The sequence below is a fragment of the Oncorhynchus clarkii genome, chromosome 8 (assembly GCF_045791955.1).
Source record: "Oncorhynchus clarkii lewisi isolate Uvic-CL-2024 chromosome 8, UVic_Ocla_1.0, whole genome shotgun sequence".
Classification (NCBI taxonomy): Eukaryota; Metazoa; Chordata; class Actinopteri; order Salmoniformes; family Salmonidae; genus Oncorhynchus; species Oncorhynchus clarkii.
Window position 1 is genome coordinate 34,325,331 of NC_092154.1, and position 20,983 is coordinate 34,346,313.

The following is a 20,983-nucleotide window of genomic DNA, read 5'->3' on the forward strand; positions in this document are numbered from 1 at the left end:
CACATGCCATGAACGAATAGAGAATGTTAAACTACAAAATTGTCCTATAAAATCAAGTGTTCTCACCTGAACAGGTTCTCATGCACATGCTTCAGGTATTCCTTGTCAATGAAGGCCTCCACCTGCGCCATCTTGCTCTTGCTTCCTTTGTAAGGCAGCATGACCACGGTGGAGAAGTTATGCTGGTTCAACTCATAAAGACCCGTCCTCTTCATGTCCACATTGACCTTGGGGGTCTGCTTGGCATCAAAGGGCTTATCCCACTTCCTTGGGGAAGTAGAGGAAATTGCTACTAAGGTGTAATAAACACGGGGAAGCCAAAAATAGACTAAATGTTACAAGCCTAAATTGTTTTTCGTTCTGCGCATACGTTTTCTTTTAATTATTAATTGACACATCTTCTGTTTACCACGTGTGGAAACAAACAATACGTCAGTCAGTCAAGTGTATTCTATCATTGTTCTAAAAGCAAACAATAAGTGCAAGCCCGTTCTGTCCTACTACAGTGTCCTCCATCATCTGAAGAAGACGTAGTTGATGAGCACCATGGCCGTATCAGGGTCCAGATCCTTCACCAGGTCTGTGATCTTGTCCTGGGTCTTCATGGCGATGAACTTGTTGATCTCGGCGACGGGTTCTTGAAGTCAATGGTGAAGCCCTCGCTGGCGTAGAAGTGCTTGGCATCCTCCGGGAAATTGGCCAGGGGCTTGAATCCATCCCTCAGGGCCACGGCGCTGCCCATGTCCAGCTGCATGGCCTCCCAAGTGTGGCCCAACATGTGATTCAGGTGCTCGTAGGCCTTGTTCACCTGCTCCGGTGTAAAGGCACAATTGCCTAGAGCAGAGTACAGGTGGCTGTGGGTGTCTCCCTTAGCCCCAAGGGACAGCATAGCCAGGCTAGTGGCAATTACCAGAGGAGAGAAGAAGACGTTCTTGATCTCAGTGTTGGCTTCGCTCAGGCTCCTGCAGAGGGCAAAGGCGAAGTCTGCGTTATGGGGGGCCAGCTTGTGCCAGGACTCCATGGCAGCATGGTGGAGGTTGTGGTCTTCTGTGTGACGGCGTGGTCCCCATTGAGGGGCGCGGCCCAAGATACGCAGAGCAACACGGTTGCTATCGCACAACAAGATATAGCCCGCATTTTATATACCTGGACACCCATTGGATTCTGGACTAGTGGAAATTTTCTGGAGTGATGAATCACGCTTCACCTATGGCAGTACGACGGACAAATCTGGGTTTGGCGGATGCCAGGAGAACGCTACCTGACTGAATGCCAACTGTAAAGTTTTGTGGAGGAGGAATAGTGGTCTGGGGCTGTTTTTCATGGTTTGTGCTAGGCCACTTAGTTCCAGTGAAGGGAAATATTTTTTTGGGGGGGTAGATCAGCTTTAATATTGCAGATAGATTGTAGTTTCCATCAATGTAATTGTCTGCATCATTTCCAATCCCCCATATTTTTTTGTAAAAACATATACATACACTACCGTTCAAAATTTTGGAGTCACTTAGAAATGTCCTCGTTTTTGAAAGAAAATAAAAAAATGTGTCCATTAAAATAACATCAAATTGATCAGAAATACAGTGTAGACATTGTTAATGTTGTAAATGACTATTGTAGCTGGAAACAGCAGATTTTTTTAATGGAATATCTACCTGGGCGTACAGAGGCCCATTATCAGCAACCATCACTCCTGTGTTCCAATGGCACGTTTTATCAGCTAATCCAAGTTTATAATTTTAAAAGGCTAATTGATCATTAGAAACCCTTTTGCAATTATGTTAGCACAGCTGAAAACTGTTGTGGTGAAGCAATAAAACTGTCCTTCTTTAGACTAGTTGAGTATCTGGAGAATGAGCATTTGTGGGTTCGATTACAGCCTCAAAATGGCCAGAAAGGACTTTCTTCAGAAACTTGTCAGTCTATTGTTGTTCTGAGAAATGAAGGCTATTCCATGCGAGAAATTGCCATGACACTGAAGATCTCGTACAATGCTGTGTCCTACTACCTTCACAGAACAGCGCAAACTGTCTCTAACCAGAATAGAAAGAGGAGTGGGAGGCTCTGGTTCACAACTGAGCAACAGGACATTAGAGTGCCTAGTTTGAGAAACAGATGCCTCACAAGTCCTCAACTGGCAGCTTCATTAAATATTACCCGCAAAAGTCTCAATGTCAACAGTGAAGAGGCGGCCACCTGGGCGCGAACCCAGGGACTCTGATGGCACAGCTGGCGCTGCAGTACAGCGCCCTTAACCACTGCGCCACCCGGGAGGCCTTGCCTATTAACATTTGACGTTGAGTCTGGTGTTTCACAGAAACATGGCCCTCTCGGGATAAGTTGTCGGAGTCAGCACAGCCACCGAGTTTCTTAATGCTTCGCGCCGACAGAAATAAACATATTTCTGGGAAGAAGAAGGGCGGGGGTGTATGCTTCATGATTAACGACTCATGGTGTAACCATAACAACATACAGGACCTCAAGTCCGTCTGTTCACCGGACCTAGAATTGCTTACAATCAAATTCCTGACCATATTATCTCACAAGAGAATCAGTTATCGTCACAGCTGTGTATATACCCCCTCAAGCAGATACCACAACGGCCTTCAAGGAACTTCACTGTAAACTGTAAACCATATATCCTGAGGCTGCATTTATTGTAGCTGGGGATTTTAACAAAGCAAATTTGAGATCAAGGCTACCTAAATTCTATTAGCGTATTGATTGCAGCACTCGCGCAGGCAATACACTGGACCACTGCATACAAGGCCCTCCCTCGTCCTCCCTTCAGCAAATCCAACCACGAGTCCATCTTGCTTCTACTGTCCTATAGGCAGAAACTCAAAAAGGATTGACATGTGACAATAACAATTCATTGCTGGTCTGACCAATCGGAATCAATGCTTCAAGATTGTTTTGATCACGCGGACTGGGAAATGTTCCGGGCAGCCTCAGAGAATAACATTGATCTATATGCTGACTTGGTGAGTGAGTTTATGAGGAAGTGCATTGGAGATGATGTACCCACTGTGACTATTAAAACCTACCCTAACCAAAAACCATGGATGGATGGCGGCATTCGCGCAAAACTGAAGGCGCGAACCACCACATTTAACCATGGAAAGAGGACTGGGAATAAGGCCGAATATAAACAGTGCAGTTATTCCTTCCATAAGGCAAACAAACAAGCGAAATGTCGGTATAGGGACACAGTGGAGTCACAATTCAAAGGCTCAGACACAAGACATACATTTGAAGTCGGAAGTTTACATACACCTTAGCAAAATACATTTCAACTCAGTTTTTTACAATTCCTGACATTTAGTCCTGGTAAAACTGTCCCTGTCTTAGGTCAGTTAGGATCACCACTTTAGGAAGGGGGTGTATCTGATCTCCATCAGCAAGGACTTGACATTGGTTAATCAAATCTCCCAATTTTTGAAAAATTTTGCTCAATTTTGCATGCCTTCTAAAACATCTGCAACTGTACATGCATTCGCACATCAAGTCCTTTCTTGAGTTGGGCTCGGGGATGGAACAACTGTTGAACATCTGAGCTTGTGGTTGTTTGTGGGGCGAAAGGGGTCGAGTGTGTATGAGTGTGTGCATCCCATATCTGTTGCTATGGTTTAATGATGTTAGGGACAATATAAGGTGAATCACAATAAATGTTTACTAAAATAATAACTGCTTGCCCAAAATTTCGTTTTTGCAATGGCAGTCCTGGTTATAGGTAACAATCCTGGTTATAGGTAACAATCCTGGTTATAGGTAACAATCCTGGTTATAGGTAACAATCCTTTGCATGAACTGCCTACATTATTATGCATTTTATTAGTGAATTGTGGAAATTAAACGTAAGATGTTTTATTTTTAAATAACTACAGTGCATTCAGAAAGTATCGAGACCCCTTGCCTTTTCCACATTTTGTTACGTTACAGCCTCTCTCATCAATGCCCCATAATGACAAAAACAGGTTTTTATACATTTTTGCAAATTTCCAAAAGATACAAAACTGAAATATCACAATTACATAAGTATTCAGACCCTTTACTCAATACTTTGTTGAAGCACCTTTGGCAGCGAGTACAGCCTCGAGTCTTCTTGGGTATGACACTACAATCTTGGCACACCTGTATTTGGGGAGTTTCTCCCATTCTTCTCTGAAAATCCTCTCAGTCTCTGTTAGGTTGGATGGGGAGCGTCGCTGCACAGCAATTTTCTGGTCTCTCCAGAGATGTTAGATCGGGTTCAAGTCCGGCCTCTGGCTGGTCCACTCAAGGACATTCATAGACTTGTCCCGAAGCCACTCCTGCGTTGTCTTGACTGTGTGCATAGGGTCGTTGTCTAGTTGGAAGGTGAACCTTCATCTTTCCCTGACCAGTCTCCCACTCCCTGCCGCTGAAAAACAACCCCACAACAGGATGCTAACACCACCATGCTTCACCGTAGAGATGGTGCCAGGTTTCCTCCAGACGTGACGCTTTGCATTCAGGCCAATCTTGGTTAAATAAAATACAATAATATTGGTCACATACACATGGTTAGCAGATGTTAAGGACAACAAAGTCAAGGTATTGGAGTGGCCATCGCAAAGCCCTGACCTCAATCCCATAGAAAATTTGTGGGCAGAACTGAAAAAGCTTGTGCGGGCAAGGAGGCCTACAAACCTGACTCAGTTACACCAGCTCTGTCAGGAGGAATGGGCCAAAATTCACCCAACTTATTGTGGGAAGCTTGTGGAAGGCTACCCAAAACGTTTGACCCAAGATAAACTATTTAAAGGCAAGGCTACCAAATACTAATTGAGTGTATGTAAACGTTTGACCCACTGGGAATGTGATGAAATAAATAAAAGCTGAAATAAATCATTCTCTCTACTATTATTCTGAAATTTCACATTTCACATAAAATGTCACATTTTCACATAAAATAAATCCTAACTGAGACAGGGAATTTTTACTTGGATTAAATGTCAGGAATTGTGATAAACTGAGCTTAAATGTATTTGGCTAAGGTGTATGTAAACTTCCGACTTCAACTGTATATACACAGGATAGATCATACATATATTACTAATCGTGTCAAGGAAAGCACCTATTGGACTAACTCGATATCATGGCTGGTTACACAAAGGAAGGGAGTTGGGTTTGAATGAAAGAGCAGGAAGACTGAGGGACAAAGGAATTGGGTCTCTGTCGGACCTTGAGAAGCTATGCTACCGTAAATACATCATCTTATGCATTCTAATAACCGCCCATTCGGAAAGGAAAATGCAAGATATATTATTACTCTGAGCTGCGCTTCGATTGATGGATCGAAGATGGAAGACTGGTTTGCCCAGCAGAGATCACCTTTGAAGACTCTTTCTGGTCGTAATGTTGTAGAACGGTTACGTTGAAGTACCCTGTCGTTCTTAGGAGATTGTATGTCCTTTCCAAGACCACGTACATTTACAGCTGCAGCTGATAACTCGACGTCTAGGATATATAACTTCTTCTTTAGTGAATAATAGTTCAAAGTTCATACCAAGTTGCCATAATCAGCTCGTGCTGTATTCTGGCTGGTCTAGTCAAAATTCACCTCCAAGTTCAAATTCGCCCTTCTAAACGGTTGGACATCAGTACTCACATTTCTGGAACTAAGGTTGACATCCGTAAACAGGCTTTTATACTGTGGGAGAGAAGAGCATGTTTCATAGTTCTCAACCAATGTCTGTTCACTTTTACTATGAAACAATTATCTTACTTAGGAGGCTAAAATTACATTTCATCTTTTCACAAATAGTTTCATATTTAACCATTTAAATTGCACAAAAATTCCATGTGAATCTGATAACTAGAATGTGTAGACTTTCCAAGATACAATTTGTCATCCTATCATCAGATATAATGTCCCAGACAATAACTGATCTGACATCATATTCTTTAAGTACCAATGGACACTTTACAACTGGTTGAGAAAGGGAAATATTGTTCCATTCCCCAACCTTTTGATGTTACCATACTTTCTCTGTGGTGACAAAGGGCTTTCCAAGAGTCCATTCTGTAGAGTGGAGAGAGAAGGGGGAAAGGTATTTATGGGGGGGGGGGGGGGGGTCATAAACCTCACCCAATAGGGCAACGTCATGACAACACAATGACATTCTAGACGATTCTGTGCTTCCAACTTTGTTGCAACAGTTTGGGGAAGGCACTTTCCTGTTTCAGCATGGCAATGCCCCGTACACAAAGCGAGGTCCATACAGAAAAGTTTTGTCGAGATCGGTGTGGAAGAACTTGACTGACCTGCACAGAGCCCTGACCTCAACCCCATCGAACACCTTTGGGATGTATCGCCCAACCTCACCAATGCTCTTATGGCGGAATGGAAGAAAGTCTCCGCAGCAAACATCTAGTGGAAAACCTTCCCAGAAGAGTGGAGGCTGTTATGGCAGCAAAGGGGGGACCAACTCCATATTAATGCCCATGATTTTGGAATGAGATGTTCGATGAGCAGGTGTCCACATACTTTTGGTCATGTAATGTACTTTAAAGGGCAATTATGCCACTACTCAATCCTATATTCATTATCTCTAGCACTATATTTCTACATATGTGAAAACGGTGCGTTTCTACTTATCTGTGGTTAAAAAGACAAGAAAGGTCCTAAAAATGCTTCTGTGGCATCACAGGGTAGGATTGTTGTTCCTGTACAGGAACCAAAATCAGCGGAAATTTCAGAGCGCCACCTGTAGTACTCGATAAAACTCAAACTTACATTAAAACACACATGCAAGGTACTCAATTAAAGCTACACTCGTTGTGAATCTAGCCAACATGTCAGATTTGTCAAATGCTTTTCGGCGAAAGCATGAGAAGCTATTATCTGATAGCATGCACCCCCCGAAATACCTGAACGAGACCTAAACAAAAGATTTAGCGGTAGCCGGCGCTACACAAAACGCAGAAATAAAATATAAAACATTCATTACCTTTGACGAGCTTCTTTGTTGGCACTCCTATGTGTCCCATAAACATCACAATTGGGTCTTTTTTAATCGGGAAAAAGACCCAATTGTGATGTTTATGGGACACATAGGAGTGCCAAAGGCCGTGCCATTTATGAAGGCCGTCTGATCCAAGGAAAATTCACCTTTACAAGACGCAACGTCACTTTTTAAAATTAAAAAAGTTGCCTATAAACTTTTACAAATCACTTCAAACTACTTTTGTAAAGCAACTTTAGGTATTAATAAACGTTAATAATCGATCAAATTGATCACGGGGCGATCTGTATTCGATAGCAGCAAGTCTTGAAATCATCCTCCATTTTTTTCACTTTCATAATTTCCTCGGTGCACCCCAAGACAGGAAGTGCCTATTCGTCATCCCACCAAGGATAAACTTGCAATGAAATGCCAGTACTGGCGACATCGTGTGGAAGCTGTAGGCGTTGTAAACGGGACTCATCTATAAAACTCATTTATTTTCTATCGCCTTAGACAATTCAAAGACTGGTGGATGAATATTTTTTTTGTGTTTTTGGTGAACAGTTTTCCCTGGGATTTTTACTCCTGAACACGTTCTGTTATAGCCACATACATGATTTAACCAGTTTTAGAAACTTCAGAGTGTTTTCTATACACACATACTTATATGCATATGCATATACTATATTCCTGGCATGAGTAGCAGGACGTTGAAATGTTGCGCGATTTTTAACAAAAAGTTGCGAAAAGCTGCGAGAATTCGCATAATCCGTAACAGGTTCTTAAAGGATTAAAAAACGGATTTTCAAAAACCTGCAACGAGTTCCTGGTTAGAGGGATGTTATTTTCTTGGTTCCCACATCACCACGAATCTCAGTTTTTGAAGATCACTGTTTTTGAAATGTTTCAACTTTTGATGATGTCATTGGGTAAAACATTGTAACTTAAAAAAAAATTCAACTAAACTTAGAAATGCGCTGATTTCACATATATGAACACCGGTATTGCGCTGGAGGTAATGAAAAGTGGCCCTTTAAGTAAAGCGTTACCAAACTCTAGCACCTGTCCACAAATAATTCCAATACATACAATATACAATGTGTACAATTTGGGTATTTTATCATCTCAGTCATTTTGAAACCCTGTTTAACAACTAACAAACCTCATGGCATGGCTAAAAGAGTGAAGGAACTCAGCACTGATAAGATACACAGTACTGCATATGTTAATTTTAGCCTAACATAGGAACATTTCCTGGGCATAGAATTAGATACACTTGTATTACCATTTCACTTTGCAAACACCTACTCATTCTCACAGATGAAGCACTTAATGCCTATTATAACTAGGTACTGCTAACTATCATAACCAGACACTTTCAAAACAGTGCTTACCTTCAATGTCCTCTTTGCCAGAGACAGTTTGGCAGGAACTCTGTCAATTTACGGTCCTGAGAGGAATCGCCAATCACATTTAATCAATTATTTACCAGACCCACTCACTGACCTGGCTGAACAGGATATTCATCTGGCCAGGCTGACTAGCTTACATCATGATGCAACATGGCTCAGCCCTCTTGAGAAAAGCACTGCAGGGTTTTAAGGATGTTCCGGTATTCTTGGTGCCTTTTCAAAATAACTCAAAACAAATGAAGAGGTGCAACATCAAGAAGTCTGACATTCTTTCCCTGCATCACACAAAAAAAATCTGAATTACTTAATTATTGTAGGTCGTTCTTTGTTTGTAGTCCTGTCATTTCAGAAAGCAGAACTACCACAAATACAAATACAAATACAATCTCCACAATGTTTTATGGCATTCCACCCCGGTAGACCTGTAGCTGTACAACTAAACTCCATATTGGAACCACCATGGTGATCTGTTACTGTTGAAAGCTGGGAACAGATTATTGAGCCAACATATTCCTGCCACTCATGAGGGATCTGCTGTCTGATTCATCTTGCTCTATTCTCTTCATCATTTTCATCTCCCCGAGTTTGAAATGTCACAATGTAAGCTGTGGGACTCCAGCATGGAAAAATGGAATCTCATTCTAACTCAGAGCTTTGTCTCTGTGTGTGTCTTCGTGAAATGTTTGATTCTAAAACTGAACTCCATCTTGTAATGTACACTCTTTGAAAAAAGGGTTCCAAAAGGGTTCTTCGCCTGTCCCCATAGGAAAACCCTATTATGTTCCAGGTAGAATAATTTTTCTGTTTGGGGTAGAACAAATTTGGGTTCTACATGGAACCAATCAAGGTTCTTCAAAGGGTCCTACAGGGACAACAGAAGAACCCATTTAGGTTATACAATCGTGCCAAAATGTTTTGAGAATGACACAAATATTAATTTTCACAAAGTCTGCTGCCTCAGTTTGTATGATGTTTATTTGCATATACTCCAGAATGTTATGAAGAGTGATCAGATGAATTGCAATTAACTGCAAAGTCCCTCTTTGCCATGCAAATGAACTGGATTCCCCAAAAAACATTAGAGTTATTCGAGTTCGAATAACAGACTAGAAGCTTTTAAAGGAGGGTGGTGCTTGGAATCATGTTCATCCTCTGCCAACCATGGTTACCTGCAAGGAAGCATGTGCCGTCATCATTGCTTTGCACAAAAACGGCTTCACAGGCAAGGATATTGCTGACAGTAAGATTGCACCTAAATCAACCATTTATCGGATCATCAAGAACTTCAAGGAGAGCGGTTCAATTGTTGTGAAGAAGGATTCAGGGTGCCCAAGAAAGTCCAGCAAGCTCCAGGACCGTCTCCTAAAGTTAATTCAGCTGCGGGATCAGGGCATCATCAGTACAGAGCTTGCTCAGGAATGGCAGCAGGCAGGTGTGAGTGCATCTGTACGCACAGTGAGGTGAAGACTTTTGGAGGATGGCCTGGTGTCAAGAAGGGCAGCAAAGAAGCCACTTCTCTCCAGGAAAAACATCAGGGACAGACTGATATTCTGCAAAAGGTACAGGGATTGGACTGCTGAGGACTGGGGTAAAGTCATTTTCTCTGATGAATCCCCTTTCCGATTGTTTGGGGGATCCGGAAAAAAGCTTGTCCGGAAAAGACAAGGTGAGCGCCACCATCAGTCCTGTGTCGTGCCAACAGTAAAGCATCCTGAGAACATTCATGCGTGGGGTTGCTTCTCAGCCAAGGGAGTGGGCTCACTCACAATTTTGCCTAAGAACACAGCCATGAATAAAGAATGGTACCAACACATCCTCCGAGAGCAACTTCACCCAACCTTCCAGGAACAGTTTGGTGACGAACAATGCCTTTTCCAGCATAATGGAGCACCTTTCCATAAGGCAAAAGTGATAACTAAGTGGCTCGGGGAACAAAACATTGATATTTTGGGTCCATGGCCAGGAAACTCCCCAGACCTTAATCCCACTGAGAACTTGTGGTCAATCCTCAAGAGGCGGGTGGACAAACAAAAACCCACAAATTCTGACAAACTCAAAGCATTGATTATGCAAGAATGGGCTGCCATCAGTCAGGATGTGGCCCAGAAGTTAATTGACAGCATGCCAGGGCGGATTGAAGAGGTCTTCAAAAATAAGGGTCAACACTGCAAATATTGACTCTTTGCATCAACTTCATGTAATTGTCAATAAAATCCTTTGACACGTATGAAATGTTTGTAATTATACTTCAGTATTCCATAGTAACACCTGACAAAAATATTTAAGGACATTGAAGTAGCAAACTTTGTGGAAATTAATATTTGTGTCATTCTCAAAACTTTTGGCCCCCGTCCTCAGAACTACCTCAGTCCATCGCGGCACGGACTCTACAAGCTGTCGAAAGCGTTCCACAGGAACCTGAAGTGGATTTAACAAGTGTCTTCAGTAAGGGATCAAAGCTTTCGCCCGGATTCACCTGGTCAGTCTGTCATGGAAAGGGCAGGTGTTCTTAATGTTTTGTGCACTGTGTATATAGCACCTTTTTTTATTCTAAACTTGTTGCCTAAGGACAGGATGACGTTCAATGCTATGCTGTCTCTGTCATTGAAATGATTGTCAATCAATGAAATGATTGAATCTGATATTGACTGAGGATTTAGTTTGTACAGTGTTCTTTCATCCTAATTGAAGTTGTAATGTAATAAAAATCAGCCCTAACCTGTATAGAACATGAAACTAGTTTATTAACAGAATAAAGTGTTTTATCTCAAATATTAAAGCAAAACCGAAACTAGAGCAGAACAAGTACATTCTTACCAGTTTTCTTTAACAAATGCCCTTCATCCCGTCATTATGGAAATCTGCAAAATGCAAACAAGCAGGTGGTTTCTGAATCTGATTTTAATGATCAAAACATACGCTTCAAAGTATCCATTTCAAAGGCACAGACAGTCCACAAATACCGTTTCCGATGCAACATTTCCCAAGTTTATATCACAGGGTACATATTAAAAAGAAAAAAGACAATTTTCCATGATCTGAAAACAATTCCTCATCTTATGATCACCAAAGGGACACAAACAGTGGTATGAGTGACAACAAAAGGAAAAGACTGAGGATGTTATATTTCTGTCGGGTCCATGATTGTCCCTGTGAGCAGGATGAGGCCTGTGAGCTCATCATACACTCGAAGCATAAATGGTCTGTCGAAAGAAATACTGGAAGGGACAGAGAAGTCCAGGGCGATGTCCAAACTCCCCTCCCCCTCTGACTCAGTCTCATCCACCTCTAGAGCCCACAGAGAGAGGGGGGAGGAGAGAGAGATGTGTTGAGAAGATTTGGTGCAAGAGGTCAACACAAACATGGGCACAGACACATGCATACACACACGATAACATACACACTACACACACACACATGTACATGGATTTTGTATTGTAGATATGTGGTAGTGGTGAAGTAGGGGCCTGAGGGCACACAGTGTGTTGTGAAATCTGTAAATGTATTGTAATGTTTCAGAAATAGTATAAATGCCTTAATTTTGCTGGACCCCAGGAAGAGTAGCTGCTGCCTTGGTATAAATAAATACATATACAAACTGAGGGGAAGTCTCATCTCTGCCCCAAATACTTTCTGATACACCTGTACTAAGTAGAACTTTGTTGGTTGTAAGAATTCCTTATCCTGATTAAATAGCAAATAAGCTATGGTTTTTCCAACTATAACGATCTTTATGTATTGTCACGTTAAAGCTTTCCAGTTATCCTCCTACCTGAATGAGTTTCAGGGTATTCTTTAAAGAAACCCCAGAGAAGTCGGCTGATACCCCAGACGCTTTCAGTGGACTTCACAAACTGCAGCATTTCTTCATGAGGAACTTTGGGAAGTGGATTTATGACTGCCTGTGTAAAAATACCAATCAATGTGTTAATGGATTGTGTTTAGAAAGCTGTCTTGTTATTGCATGAGCCCATGTGGTAGGCGACTTGACGCTTACTGAAGCAGAAATAAGTAATTATTGCTGACTCGGGATCAGCTCAGCACAATTCATCATTCTGCTAAACGACACGCACCTCGTGACAAGAGTGGGTCTGTAGAAAAGGTCCCTCAACACAGCACACCATCAATCAATATACACCCACCAACAAACACACACCCACAATTCAAACCCACGCATTCACATATGCACGTGCACATTCACACACGCAGAAACATATACACAAATCCATCCACCTGTCCACACAGACACAGACACCCATTCACCCACACACTCGAACAAACATACACCCACTTGCTCCCTCCTTTGAGGAGAGTCGAGGCCAGTGTACCCAGGATTCAGGTTGGAGCCAAAAGTCCATCCTGGCTGCAGAGAGACACTCCTCCGGGAGCTGAACCTCTCCCTTGGGCAGCAGGAGGGAGGCCAGCCTGGGAGAGGCCTGGTGGAGGGGGTCAGGGGAGGAAGGAGGAGTAGGGTAGCCACAGCACTGTGGTGGAAGAGTTAGTATCATACAGCTTCCTCAGACTTCATGGAACATCCTGGGAACTTCCACACGCGGCGACCCGTTCACGTGGAAACGCCGTTGACGGTGTGACGCCCGTCAAATGGATGCTCCCACTTACCTGTAGGGGTTTGCAAATATCAAATGCACTGTAGACGACACTTTCCTGCCCTGTCATTCAATTACAAACATAGTACTTTCATAATATCTTGATAGGTTTATGTCATGTACTGTAGGCCACACCAGTGGTTCCCAACCAGGTGTACTCGGACCCCTGGGGGTACATGGGCCTATCCACAGTGGATACTTGAAAACTCGTGAGTCCATAAGGTTACTGGTAAAATGCACAAGAGGGTACTTCAGGGGTACTCTGGGCAGAGAAAAATTCAGTTGGTGGTACGGTCCCCAAAAAAGGTTGGGAACAACTGGTCTACACTAAAGATAAAGATTACATTATTTACTGTGCTCAGAACTAATTTGACAAAGATAATAATTAACTACTGAGTTAAACAAATATATTCCTTTCATTTGCATCAGAGAACTAGTAATTATATATTTTTCTAAAAAGGGAACATTGTACCTTTTAAAATGTATAAGGTTCATCAGAATGAGTTTGTCCGAGCCATCGTGACTGAGCTTCAGGTCTCTGACCAGCGTCTCCAGTGCTGTGTTGTTGTTTACGCTGGCCATGGCCTTCTGGGGTTGGGGCAATAAGATTCTTGAGTAACTTCTGGTAGTCTGGCTTTCCTGTCCACGGCAGGCCAATCCACACCGTCAGCTGAGCCCCACCCACCCCACCTCCAGCGGTGTGAGGGCAGGCAACATAGCCTCTCCCCGCTCCTCGGTCGCGTGCCCCAACCCCAAGGTTGTGAGCAGCTCGAGTCCAGAGACCCTGGAGAGAAGACCCAGGGCCAAGACCAGGCCCAGGGGGGAAAGGAGGAGGCTGTAGCCCAGCCGGCTGCTGGCAAGGTCATGGTAGGGGCAGCATTGTGTCCAGCTGCTGCTGCTGGGGGCACTGGCCCTCCTCTCCTCCCCTGGCGTTCCTCTGGGAGGGTTCTCTAGCAGTGCTGCCAAGGCACTGAATAGTATGCCTAAGAGCCCAGATAGCACTGTAAGCCATGTTACGCTGTTCATTATTAACACTTAACATTAACACATGGCGAGTGGATAGCAGAGAGACACTCAGTCCCCAGATGGCCCCTTCTCATCGCTGCCTGCAGTGTGTTTGCTGTTCACACACAGAGATGAGCTGAGAAACTTTTTTTAAAACTTTGTTTTATGTAACATTCCCTTTAGTGGTCGACCCTCTGCTGCATTGGCTTCATACAAACTCCCAGCCAAATAAACGTGTTTATCCAAAGTAGGAACAACATCTGTCATTAACCACTTACTGTATTTTGACTGTGGACAATGGAGCATATACCCATTATTTTTTAAATATATATATACACACACACATACATACATACACACATTCAAGGCATGCTTATGTTCACAGAAGATACAAAAGTAATGTAATAATCAAAATTACACATCATATATGATCAAAGTTGTCTTTTTAATTAACCCCCAATGTTCAGCTCATTGTTTGAATGTTTGCAGCTTCTGACGAAGCTTGTTAATACTAGTACGTCTGTTGAAATGTCAATGTGCTGATTAATCACTGCTTGCTTGAACTCACAATGATACCCATGCTAATTAACTACCTGGCAGTCAGTTTGTTACCAGGCCTACTGCACTGGAACTAATCTGAGAGACACTACTTACCTGGCCTTATGTTGCCATCTTGTGGCTAAGAATACACTAGTGTAATTAACTTAGTTCGGTCGGACCGCGGTTGCTTTGTTGAACTCATTTTATTAAGAGGTCTGGATTAGAGAAAGACAACCCAGACATCCTGAATCCCTAAATTAGGTCCTGAACTGACAGCTCTCTCAATTTGTTGAGTTCATAGGCATGCACCTTAAACGGGTAACTTTGTCAAAATTATATTCACAAGTGTAACCATGATTTAATTGGGTCTGAGGTATCTGTAGAACAGAAGGTCAGATGGTGAGGATGAAGAGACGGTAAAGAAGAATCCACAGAACCAGCAGCGCCAGCTCTGACATCACACCACAAGGAGGCGCCACATTCCTAGAAATAACACAATCACTGAAAGACCAGAGAGAAACAGCAAACATAAATGATTGAAACCTGGAGACAACCAGAACATTGAATTTACCTCGAGTTAACTGAAGGCAATTCCTTGAGACAATTGCAGCGTTGGTGTAATGTTCAGAGTAGAGAATATTCACTGTATGAATGAACATACCCTGATGCCTGGGAATTGCCACTGTTTGCAGGAATCCATTTTTCTGGAAGAGTGAAATCACTATGTCGATGAGAAGGATGTGTCCCAATCCTCAGCACTGTCTTCTTGTGTGCCCTCCCTGAGATGGGCTCCCTCTGTAACCTCCATATCCTTCTCAACTTCACAGCGCAGCAGCCTCCCGAGTGGCGCAGCGGTCTAAGGCACCGCATCTCAGTGCAAGAGGCGTCACTACAGTACCTGGTTAAAATCCAGGCTGAATGACATCCGGCCGTGATTGGGAGTCTCATAGGGCAGCGCACAATTGGCCCAGCGTCATCCGGGTCCGGGGTAGACAGTCATTGTAAATAAGAATTTGTTCTTACCGGACTTGCCAGGTGAAATAAAAAATCATCTTCCTTCACAACCTCTCCTTTCTCCACCTATTCTCCAAAGCCATCCTCTGCATTCACATCTTCCTCCAACCTCTGCCATCCTATGTCTAGCCATTTCTTCTCTTTCTTTTGTGACATCTAGCCTCTCCTGCTTAGGGACTGTGTGCTTTCCCTCCCGATGCTCCTTGTTACTGCCCTGTCCAGCCTCCTTCAAAAGCTCCCCTTCCGATTCATATCCCACCTCTTCAGAGCTCTTCTCTCTAAGTTCTTTATTTTCCTCCTCATCTACACTCATTTTACACAGTCATGCAACTTGCCACTGTCCTGTACAATTTCTTCCCTGAGAAATCATCCTCTTCACCGTTTCCTTGCTCCTCCTCCTCGCCAAAGTCACCCTCCTCCCTCAAATCTGTATCCTCTTCTTTCCCCTCCTTCGGCACTCATCTCTTCCTCCATAACCACTCTCTCCAACCTCTGCCATCTCTCTGTCATCCATCTATTTCCTGTTGCTCAGGGACTGTGTTTCCTGCTGTTTGTCACCAAAAGGTCTCTTCTCCACTCACTTATTCCTTTAAATATTCCTGTTTGCCACTTCATTAATGCTCTCCTGAATACAGCCCAGTGTTCTGGTCTTTAGACTGGGCTCCCTCTCCTTCCTTCTCAACAGCACCATTCCTCAGGGTGACTTGACATCTCCATACGCTGTGGCTCAACATTCAGCTTCACTGTCGATCACCTCTGTTACATTCAGATCTAATACAGACCAGAGGGTTTGACTCCAAGCCGCTCGCTGTCGGCTCTAACCCTGATATTACTCCATAGAGCTTCCTTGTTCAGGGCCAGAACGTAGCTATACGTGTGCGTCCTCCTCGTCTGAGACAGTGTGTAGACCCCTTTCTCTGGGAGAAGTTGTCCTCGTCCACACAGAGCTCGCTGTACGTCTGCTCCTCGGCTACCTTCTCCATCCAGATCCACACGTCCTTGCCAGCAGAGTGTAGATTGAGATTTAACAAGTACCTTTACTCAGACCCAATGGGGCATTTGACCCCCTGGGAATAATAGTACTCCTGATACACTGATTCCAATCTCCCCTATGGTGCTTTGAGGGCCATGTTGTGAGAGTCATAATGGATACTGGAATGGGCAAAATGTGTTCAGCCAGGGGAGAGGGGGTTATCTGGGTCTCCACTACAGGGCTGGAGGTCCTCCTCGTCCCAGGCTGTTGCTCCCTGGTCCTCTCCCAAACCAGAGACAGAATCCAGGTCTGGGCATCTGGTGGAATCAGGGGTCTGGTCAGGGTTGGGGACAGTGCTCTCTGGTGTTGGTTAGTATTGTCTCTGAACCGGATTACGCTCATGTCAAAGTCAGATGCACTGTCCTATTGGAAAACAAACATAATAATTGAAAGAAGCCCTTATTGCTGTATTTTATTAAGAGCCACTGTCTTGGCTTCTAAAGAATATTGCCCTATACATGTAAATGGTTGGTAAAGCAACATTTGAAAGAATAGCGTAGTGTGGAACAATTAGACATTCATCCAGTCCAGGATCGTTTTCTAGGAACTGGGACACAGGTTATGGACTGCTCATCTGGAGTACTGTGTGTGACATCTATTAGCAAAAATAAACAAGATATTACAAAGCAGAGACCTGTGTCTGATGATACACAGTACATCGCTGTGCAGCAAAAGCCACTGGGCTCATCTAGATGCTTGGTTTCCACTGTGTATTAACAAGAAGGGAGTTCATTCTGTAGGGTGTCAGGCTCCAGTAGTGGTGGGATCCCCCAGGCCATGCTATCCTGAAGGCTTCCTCTACATTCTCCCTGGGCTCTCTGGACAGTGTGTCACTCATGTCCACTAGGCCCGGATCTATCGACTTAACCAGAGCCAGGAAGGACAGGCCACTGCACCAGCTCTGCCCAAAGTCACGCACCACCACAAACCTGGCACAATAAATAAGGGATAGGCCATTTGTTTACTGTGGGGAACACACAACATAGGCTACTGTAACAACAAAACAATGTACAGTAGGCCTATATCAGAACACCTCCAGTGAAACATCGCCAATATTAGACCACCAACACAGTAGGGCTGATGGATCCTTACCAGTTCCTCCAGTAAAGCCATGAGGACCCTGCCACCCTGTGTCTGTGAACAGGTCCATCTCCAGATAAAGGGCACAATGGGAGAAAAAAATTTGTTTGATCCACATGTGATAATTTTTTCCGCTACAGTGGTCCTGAGTGACACACTACTCAGCTCATCAATGTTAAATATACAATGTCAGGACGACAACTGAAGTGGACTAGACAGTTGGTTAGTGTAGTTTCAGAGGGTGTGCCTCAACTCTAACCCTGTCCAAGTGCATATTTAGCTGCCTGGTGAAAGTCTTCTGGATAGCTTCCCTCTCACCTGAGAGATGTTTGATGTGCCATTCTTCTGCCATTACCACAGACACTGCAGAGAAAGTTCACACTGAAATAAAAACGTGCAATGTTTTCATATGGGCTGTTTTGAACACTACCGTGCCGTAAAGGGGGCAGAGAGTAGGAAAGGACAGATGATGGTGCAATGCACAATAAATATGAAATAAGGACAAATGTGAATGCATATCCATAACAGTCTATAAAAATACAATCTCAATTTTTTTAAAGTTTGATTTTATTGAATGTGATTGTCTCCCTTCAACACCATCTGATAAAAAAAAGATCAGATTTCATCAAGCCAAGGAGTGATAGGAAACAGAACGTTTGAGGAAAAAGATTTGGGTATCAACAAGGAAAGGTCTATTAAAATATTCAAATTAGCTTGAAGCACATTCAGTTGGCAACCACTTATTTTCCAATCTCCATAGCCAGACATTGGCAGTGGAATAGCCTCACTGAAGAGCTCAGTTACTTTCAACATGGCATCGTCATAGAATGCCACCTATCCAACAAGTCAGTTCATGCAAGAGCTGCCTGCCCCAGTCAACTGTAAATGCTGTTATTGTGAAGTGGAAATGTCTAGGAGCAACAACAGCTCAAGCGCGTAAAATTATAGTCTGTCTTCGGTTGCAACACTCACTGGCCTGCCTCTAGACGCAACATCTGCAGAAGAACTGTTCGACGGGAGCTTCATGAAATGGGTTTCCATGGACGAGCATCATGCGCAATGCCAAACTCGGCAGGATTGGGGGAAATGCATTTTCTGGAGTGCTGAATCACCATGTCAGTCTAACTGCGTTTGGCAGATGCCAGGAAAGCACCACAAGCCCCCATTTTCGATGAGGAATAATGGTTTGGGGTTGTTTTACATGTTTGGTCTAGACCCCTTAGTTCTAGAAGGGAAATCTTACCTCTACTGCATACAATGTTTGACATTCTGGAATGATTCTGTGGTTCCCACTTTCTGGTAAGTTTGGGGAAGGCCCTTTCCTGTTTCAGAATGACAATGCCCCTGTGCACAAGGCGAGCTCCATTTATTTGTATTTAACTAGGCAAGTCAGTTAAGAACAAATTCTTATATTTTCAATGACGGCCTAGGAACAGTTCTGCCAGTTCAGGGCAGAACGACAGATTTGTACCTTGTCAGCTCGGGGATTTGAACTTGCAACCTTTCGGTTACTAGTCCAGCGCTCTAACCACTAGGCTACCCTGCCGCCCCATACAGAAATGGTTTGTCAAGATTGGTGTGGAAGAACTTAACTGGCCTGCAGAGCCCTTACAGTAACCCTCGTCGAACACCTTTGTGTGAATTAGAGTGCTGACGGCAAGCTAGGCCTAATCGCCCAACAGAGCCTGACCTCAAGAATGCTCGTGACTGAATGGAAGCAAGTCCCTGCAGAAATGTTTCTACATCTAGTAGAAAGCCTTCCTAGAAGAGTTGAGGCTGTTAAATCAGCAAGGAGGGGACTAATAAGCTGTTTGATGAGAATGTGTCCACATACCTTTGGTCATGGATTCAAACTTGTAGACTATATCTATACAAGAAAAAAATGGAGTTTATATGCAGATATATAGACCCTGCCTCTTGTTTGTTGAAAATCTCAAACTTATGTTAATCAGAAACACAATGCAAACGTCAATCTGAACAGAAACCGTTCTGATCTGGATTAACAGCTGAGGAACATAAAACTACAGTATGTTGCTGCACAGGTTTTGCATAAATATAATTACACTTGACAATTTCAGAAGCCCTCAGAAAATGCACGCAAAAAAGTAACCTGAAGTCAATTCTGAAGGTAACTATTGAAAAAGGTTCCACACGTACAGACATATACTCTGGTAGCAGCTTCAGAGGGTGGTGTGTGTCTTCATCCAGATTACAGAAGTAGGTGAAAACGTTTCCATAGATGTGTGTGAACTTGTGGAGATGTTCTCTGTTGACTGGGTAGGAGAAACAGACTTTCACAGTCCAGCTGTACTCTGATCCTCATACTTCACTGTGAGGGATCCCTAAAGGACAGGAGAGACCACTCTGACACCCACCATGATCTACACAGACAGACAGAGACAGAGAGAGCAGGGTTTATAAAAAGTATGACAAAGGTAATTGAATAACAAATCTGGGTCAGCAAACAGCTAGTGAGGGCCAGAGACTGGATCCCAACTTTACAGATACTAGTAATAGAATGTGGCAACTCGACAGTGCATGACAGGAAAATCTTCCCCTTGCAAACATTGTCTGGTTACCGCAAATGGCTTTTTCTTCCTGCTTCAAGAAAGGTGAGGGTACATGTGGTTCCGTCACCACCGTGGAAAGCAGGGTTCTCCGTAGAGAATCTGTCCAAGGAACATCGCACGTGAAACTCCTGAACCTCCAGAAGTCACGCCTTAGCTTCCTTATTTTAATTTATGCAACCTTGTTTCGCCACAAGCAATTGTCCTTGCAAGAGTATGTCACAAGGTTGCAAATGACTGTGCATCTTTAGCATGTTACACGACCAGCAAGACAGGCCCTAAACTAATATTCAGCCCCCCCCCTAGAATCGGCGTAATGAATACGCCCCAATACTTACCTATAGCTAGCTACCTACATACTCACAAACAAACCCCAAACTTTCTCATCAACTTGTGTTGTGAAAATATATAAAGCCCCGTTTTCATAGCAATACAACTAGTATAGAGCTCCTCATAAAATGTTACAAACCCGTGTTGAATGTATGCATGCATGGCTCCTCTCTTCAATCTTCGTTTAAATTGTTCTGCTTTACCGGAAGCGGAAGCCCCTAATGACGTCGTATAACCGGAATCTTATTTTCACATATTACGTTAAAACGTTTAAGAATTACAAATTGTTAGACGATTCTGTTTAAAAATGATCTAAGTAATAAGTATTATTAAATAAATTGTTTTCTTAAGTTATTTCTTTACCCACACTTGTGTAACGACTTTTATTGCCGTTTACGTGAACCAATGGCAAACGTGTCGGAATTTA

At 43.3% G+C, this 20,983-nt stretch overlaps 1 non-coding gene and 1 pseudogene across 1 annotated transcript; both read right to left on the reverse strand.

Moving 5' to 3' along the window:
* Nucleotides 1-515: 515 nt before the first annotated feature.
* Nucleotides 516-1,137, reverse strand: LOC139415652 (alpha-1-antitrypsin homolog; annotated as a pseudogene).
* A 19,038-nt stretch (nt 1,138-20,175) lies between these two features.
* Nucleotides 20,176-20,462, reverse strand: LOC139415698 (small Cajal body-specific RNA 13). The gene has a single exon (XR_011634975.1). It is a non-coding gene; the product is annotated as a small Cajal body-specific RNA 13 (non-coding RNA).
* Nucleotides 20,463-20,983: the final 521 nt, after the last annotated feature.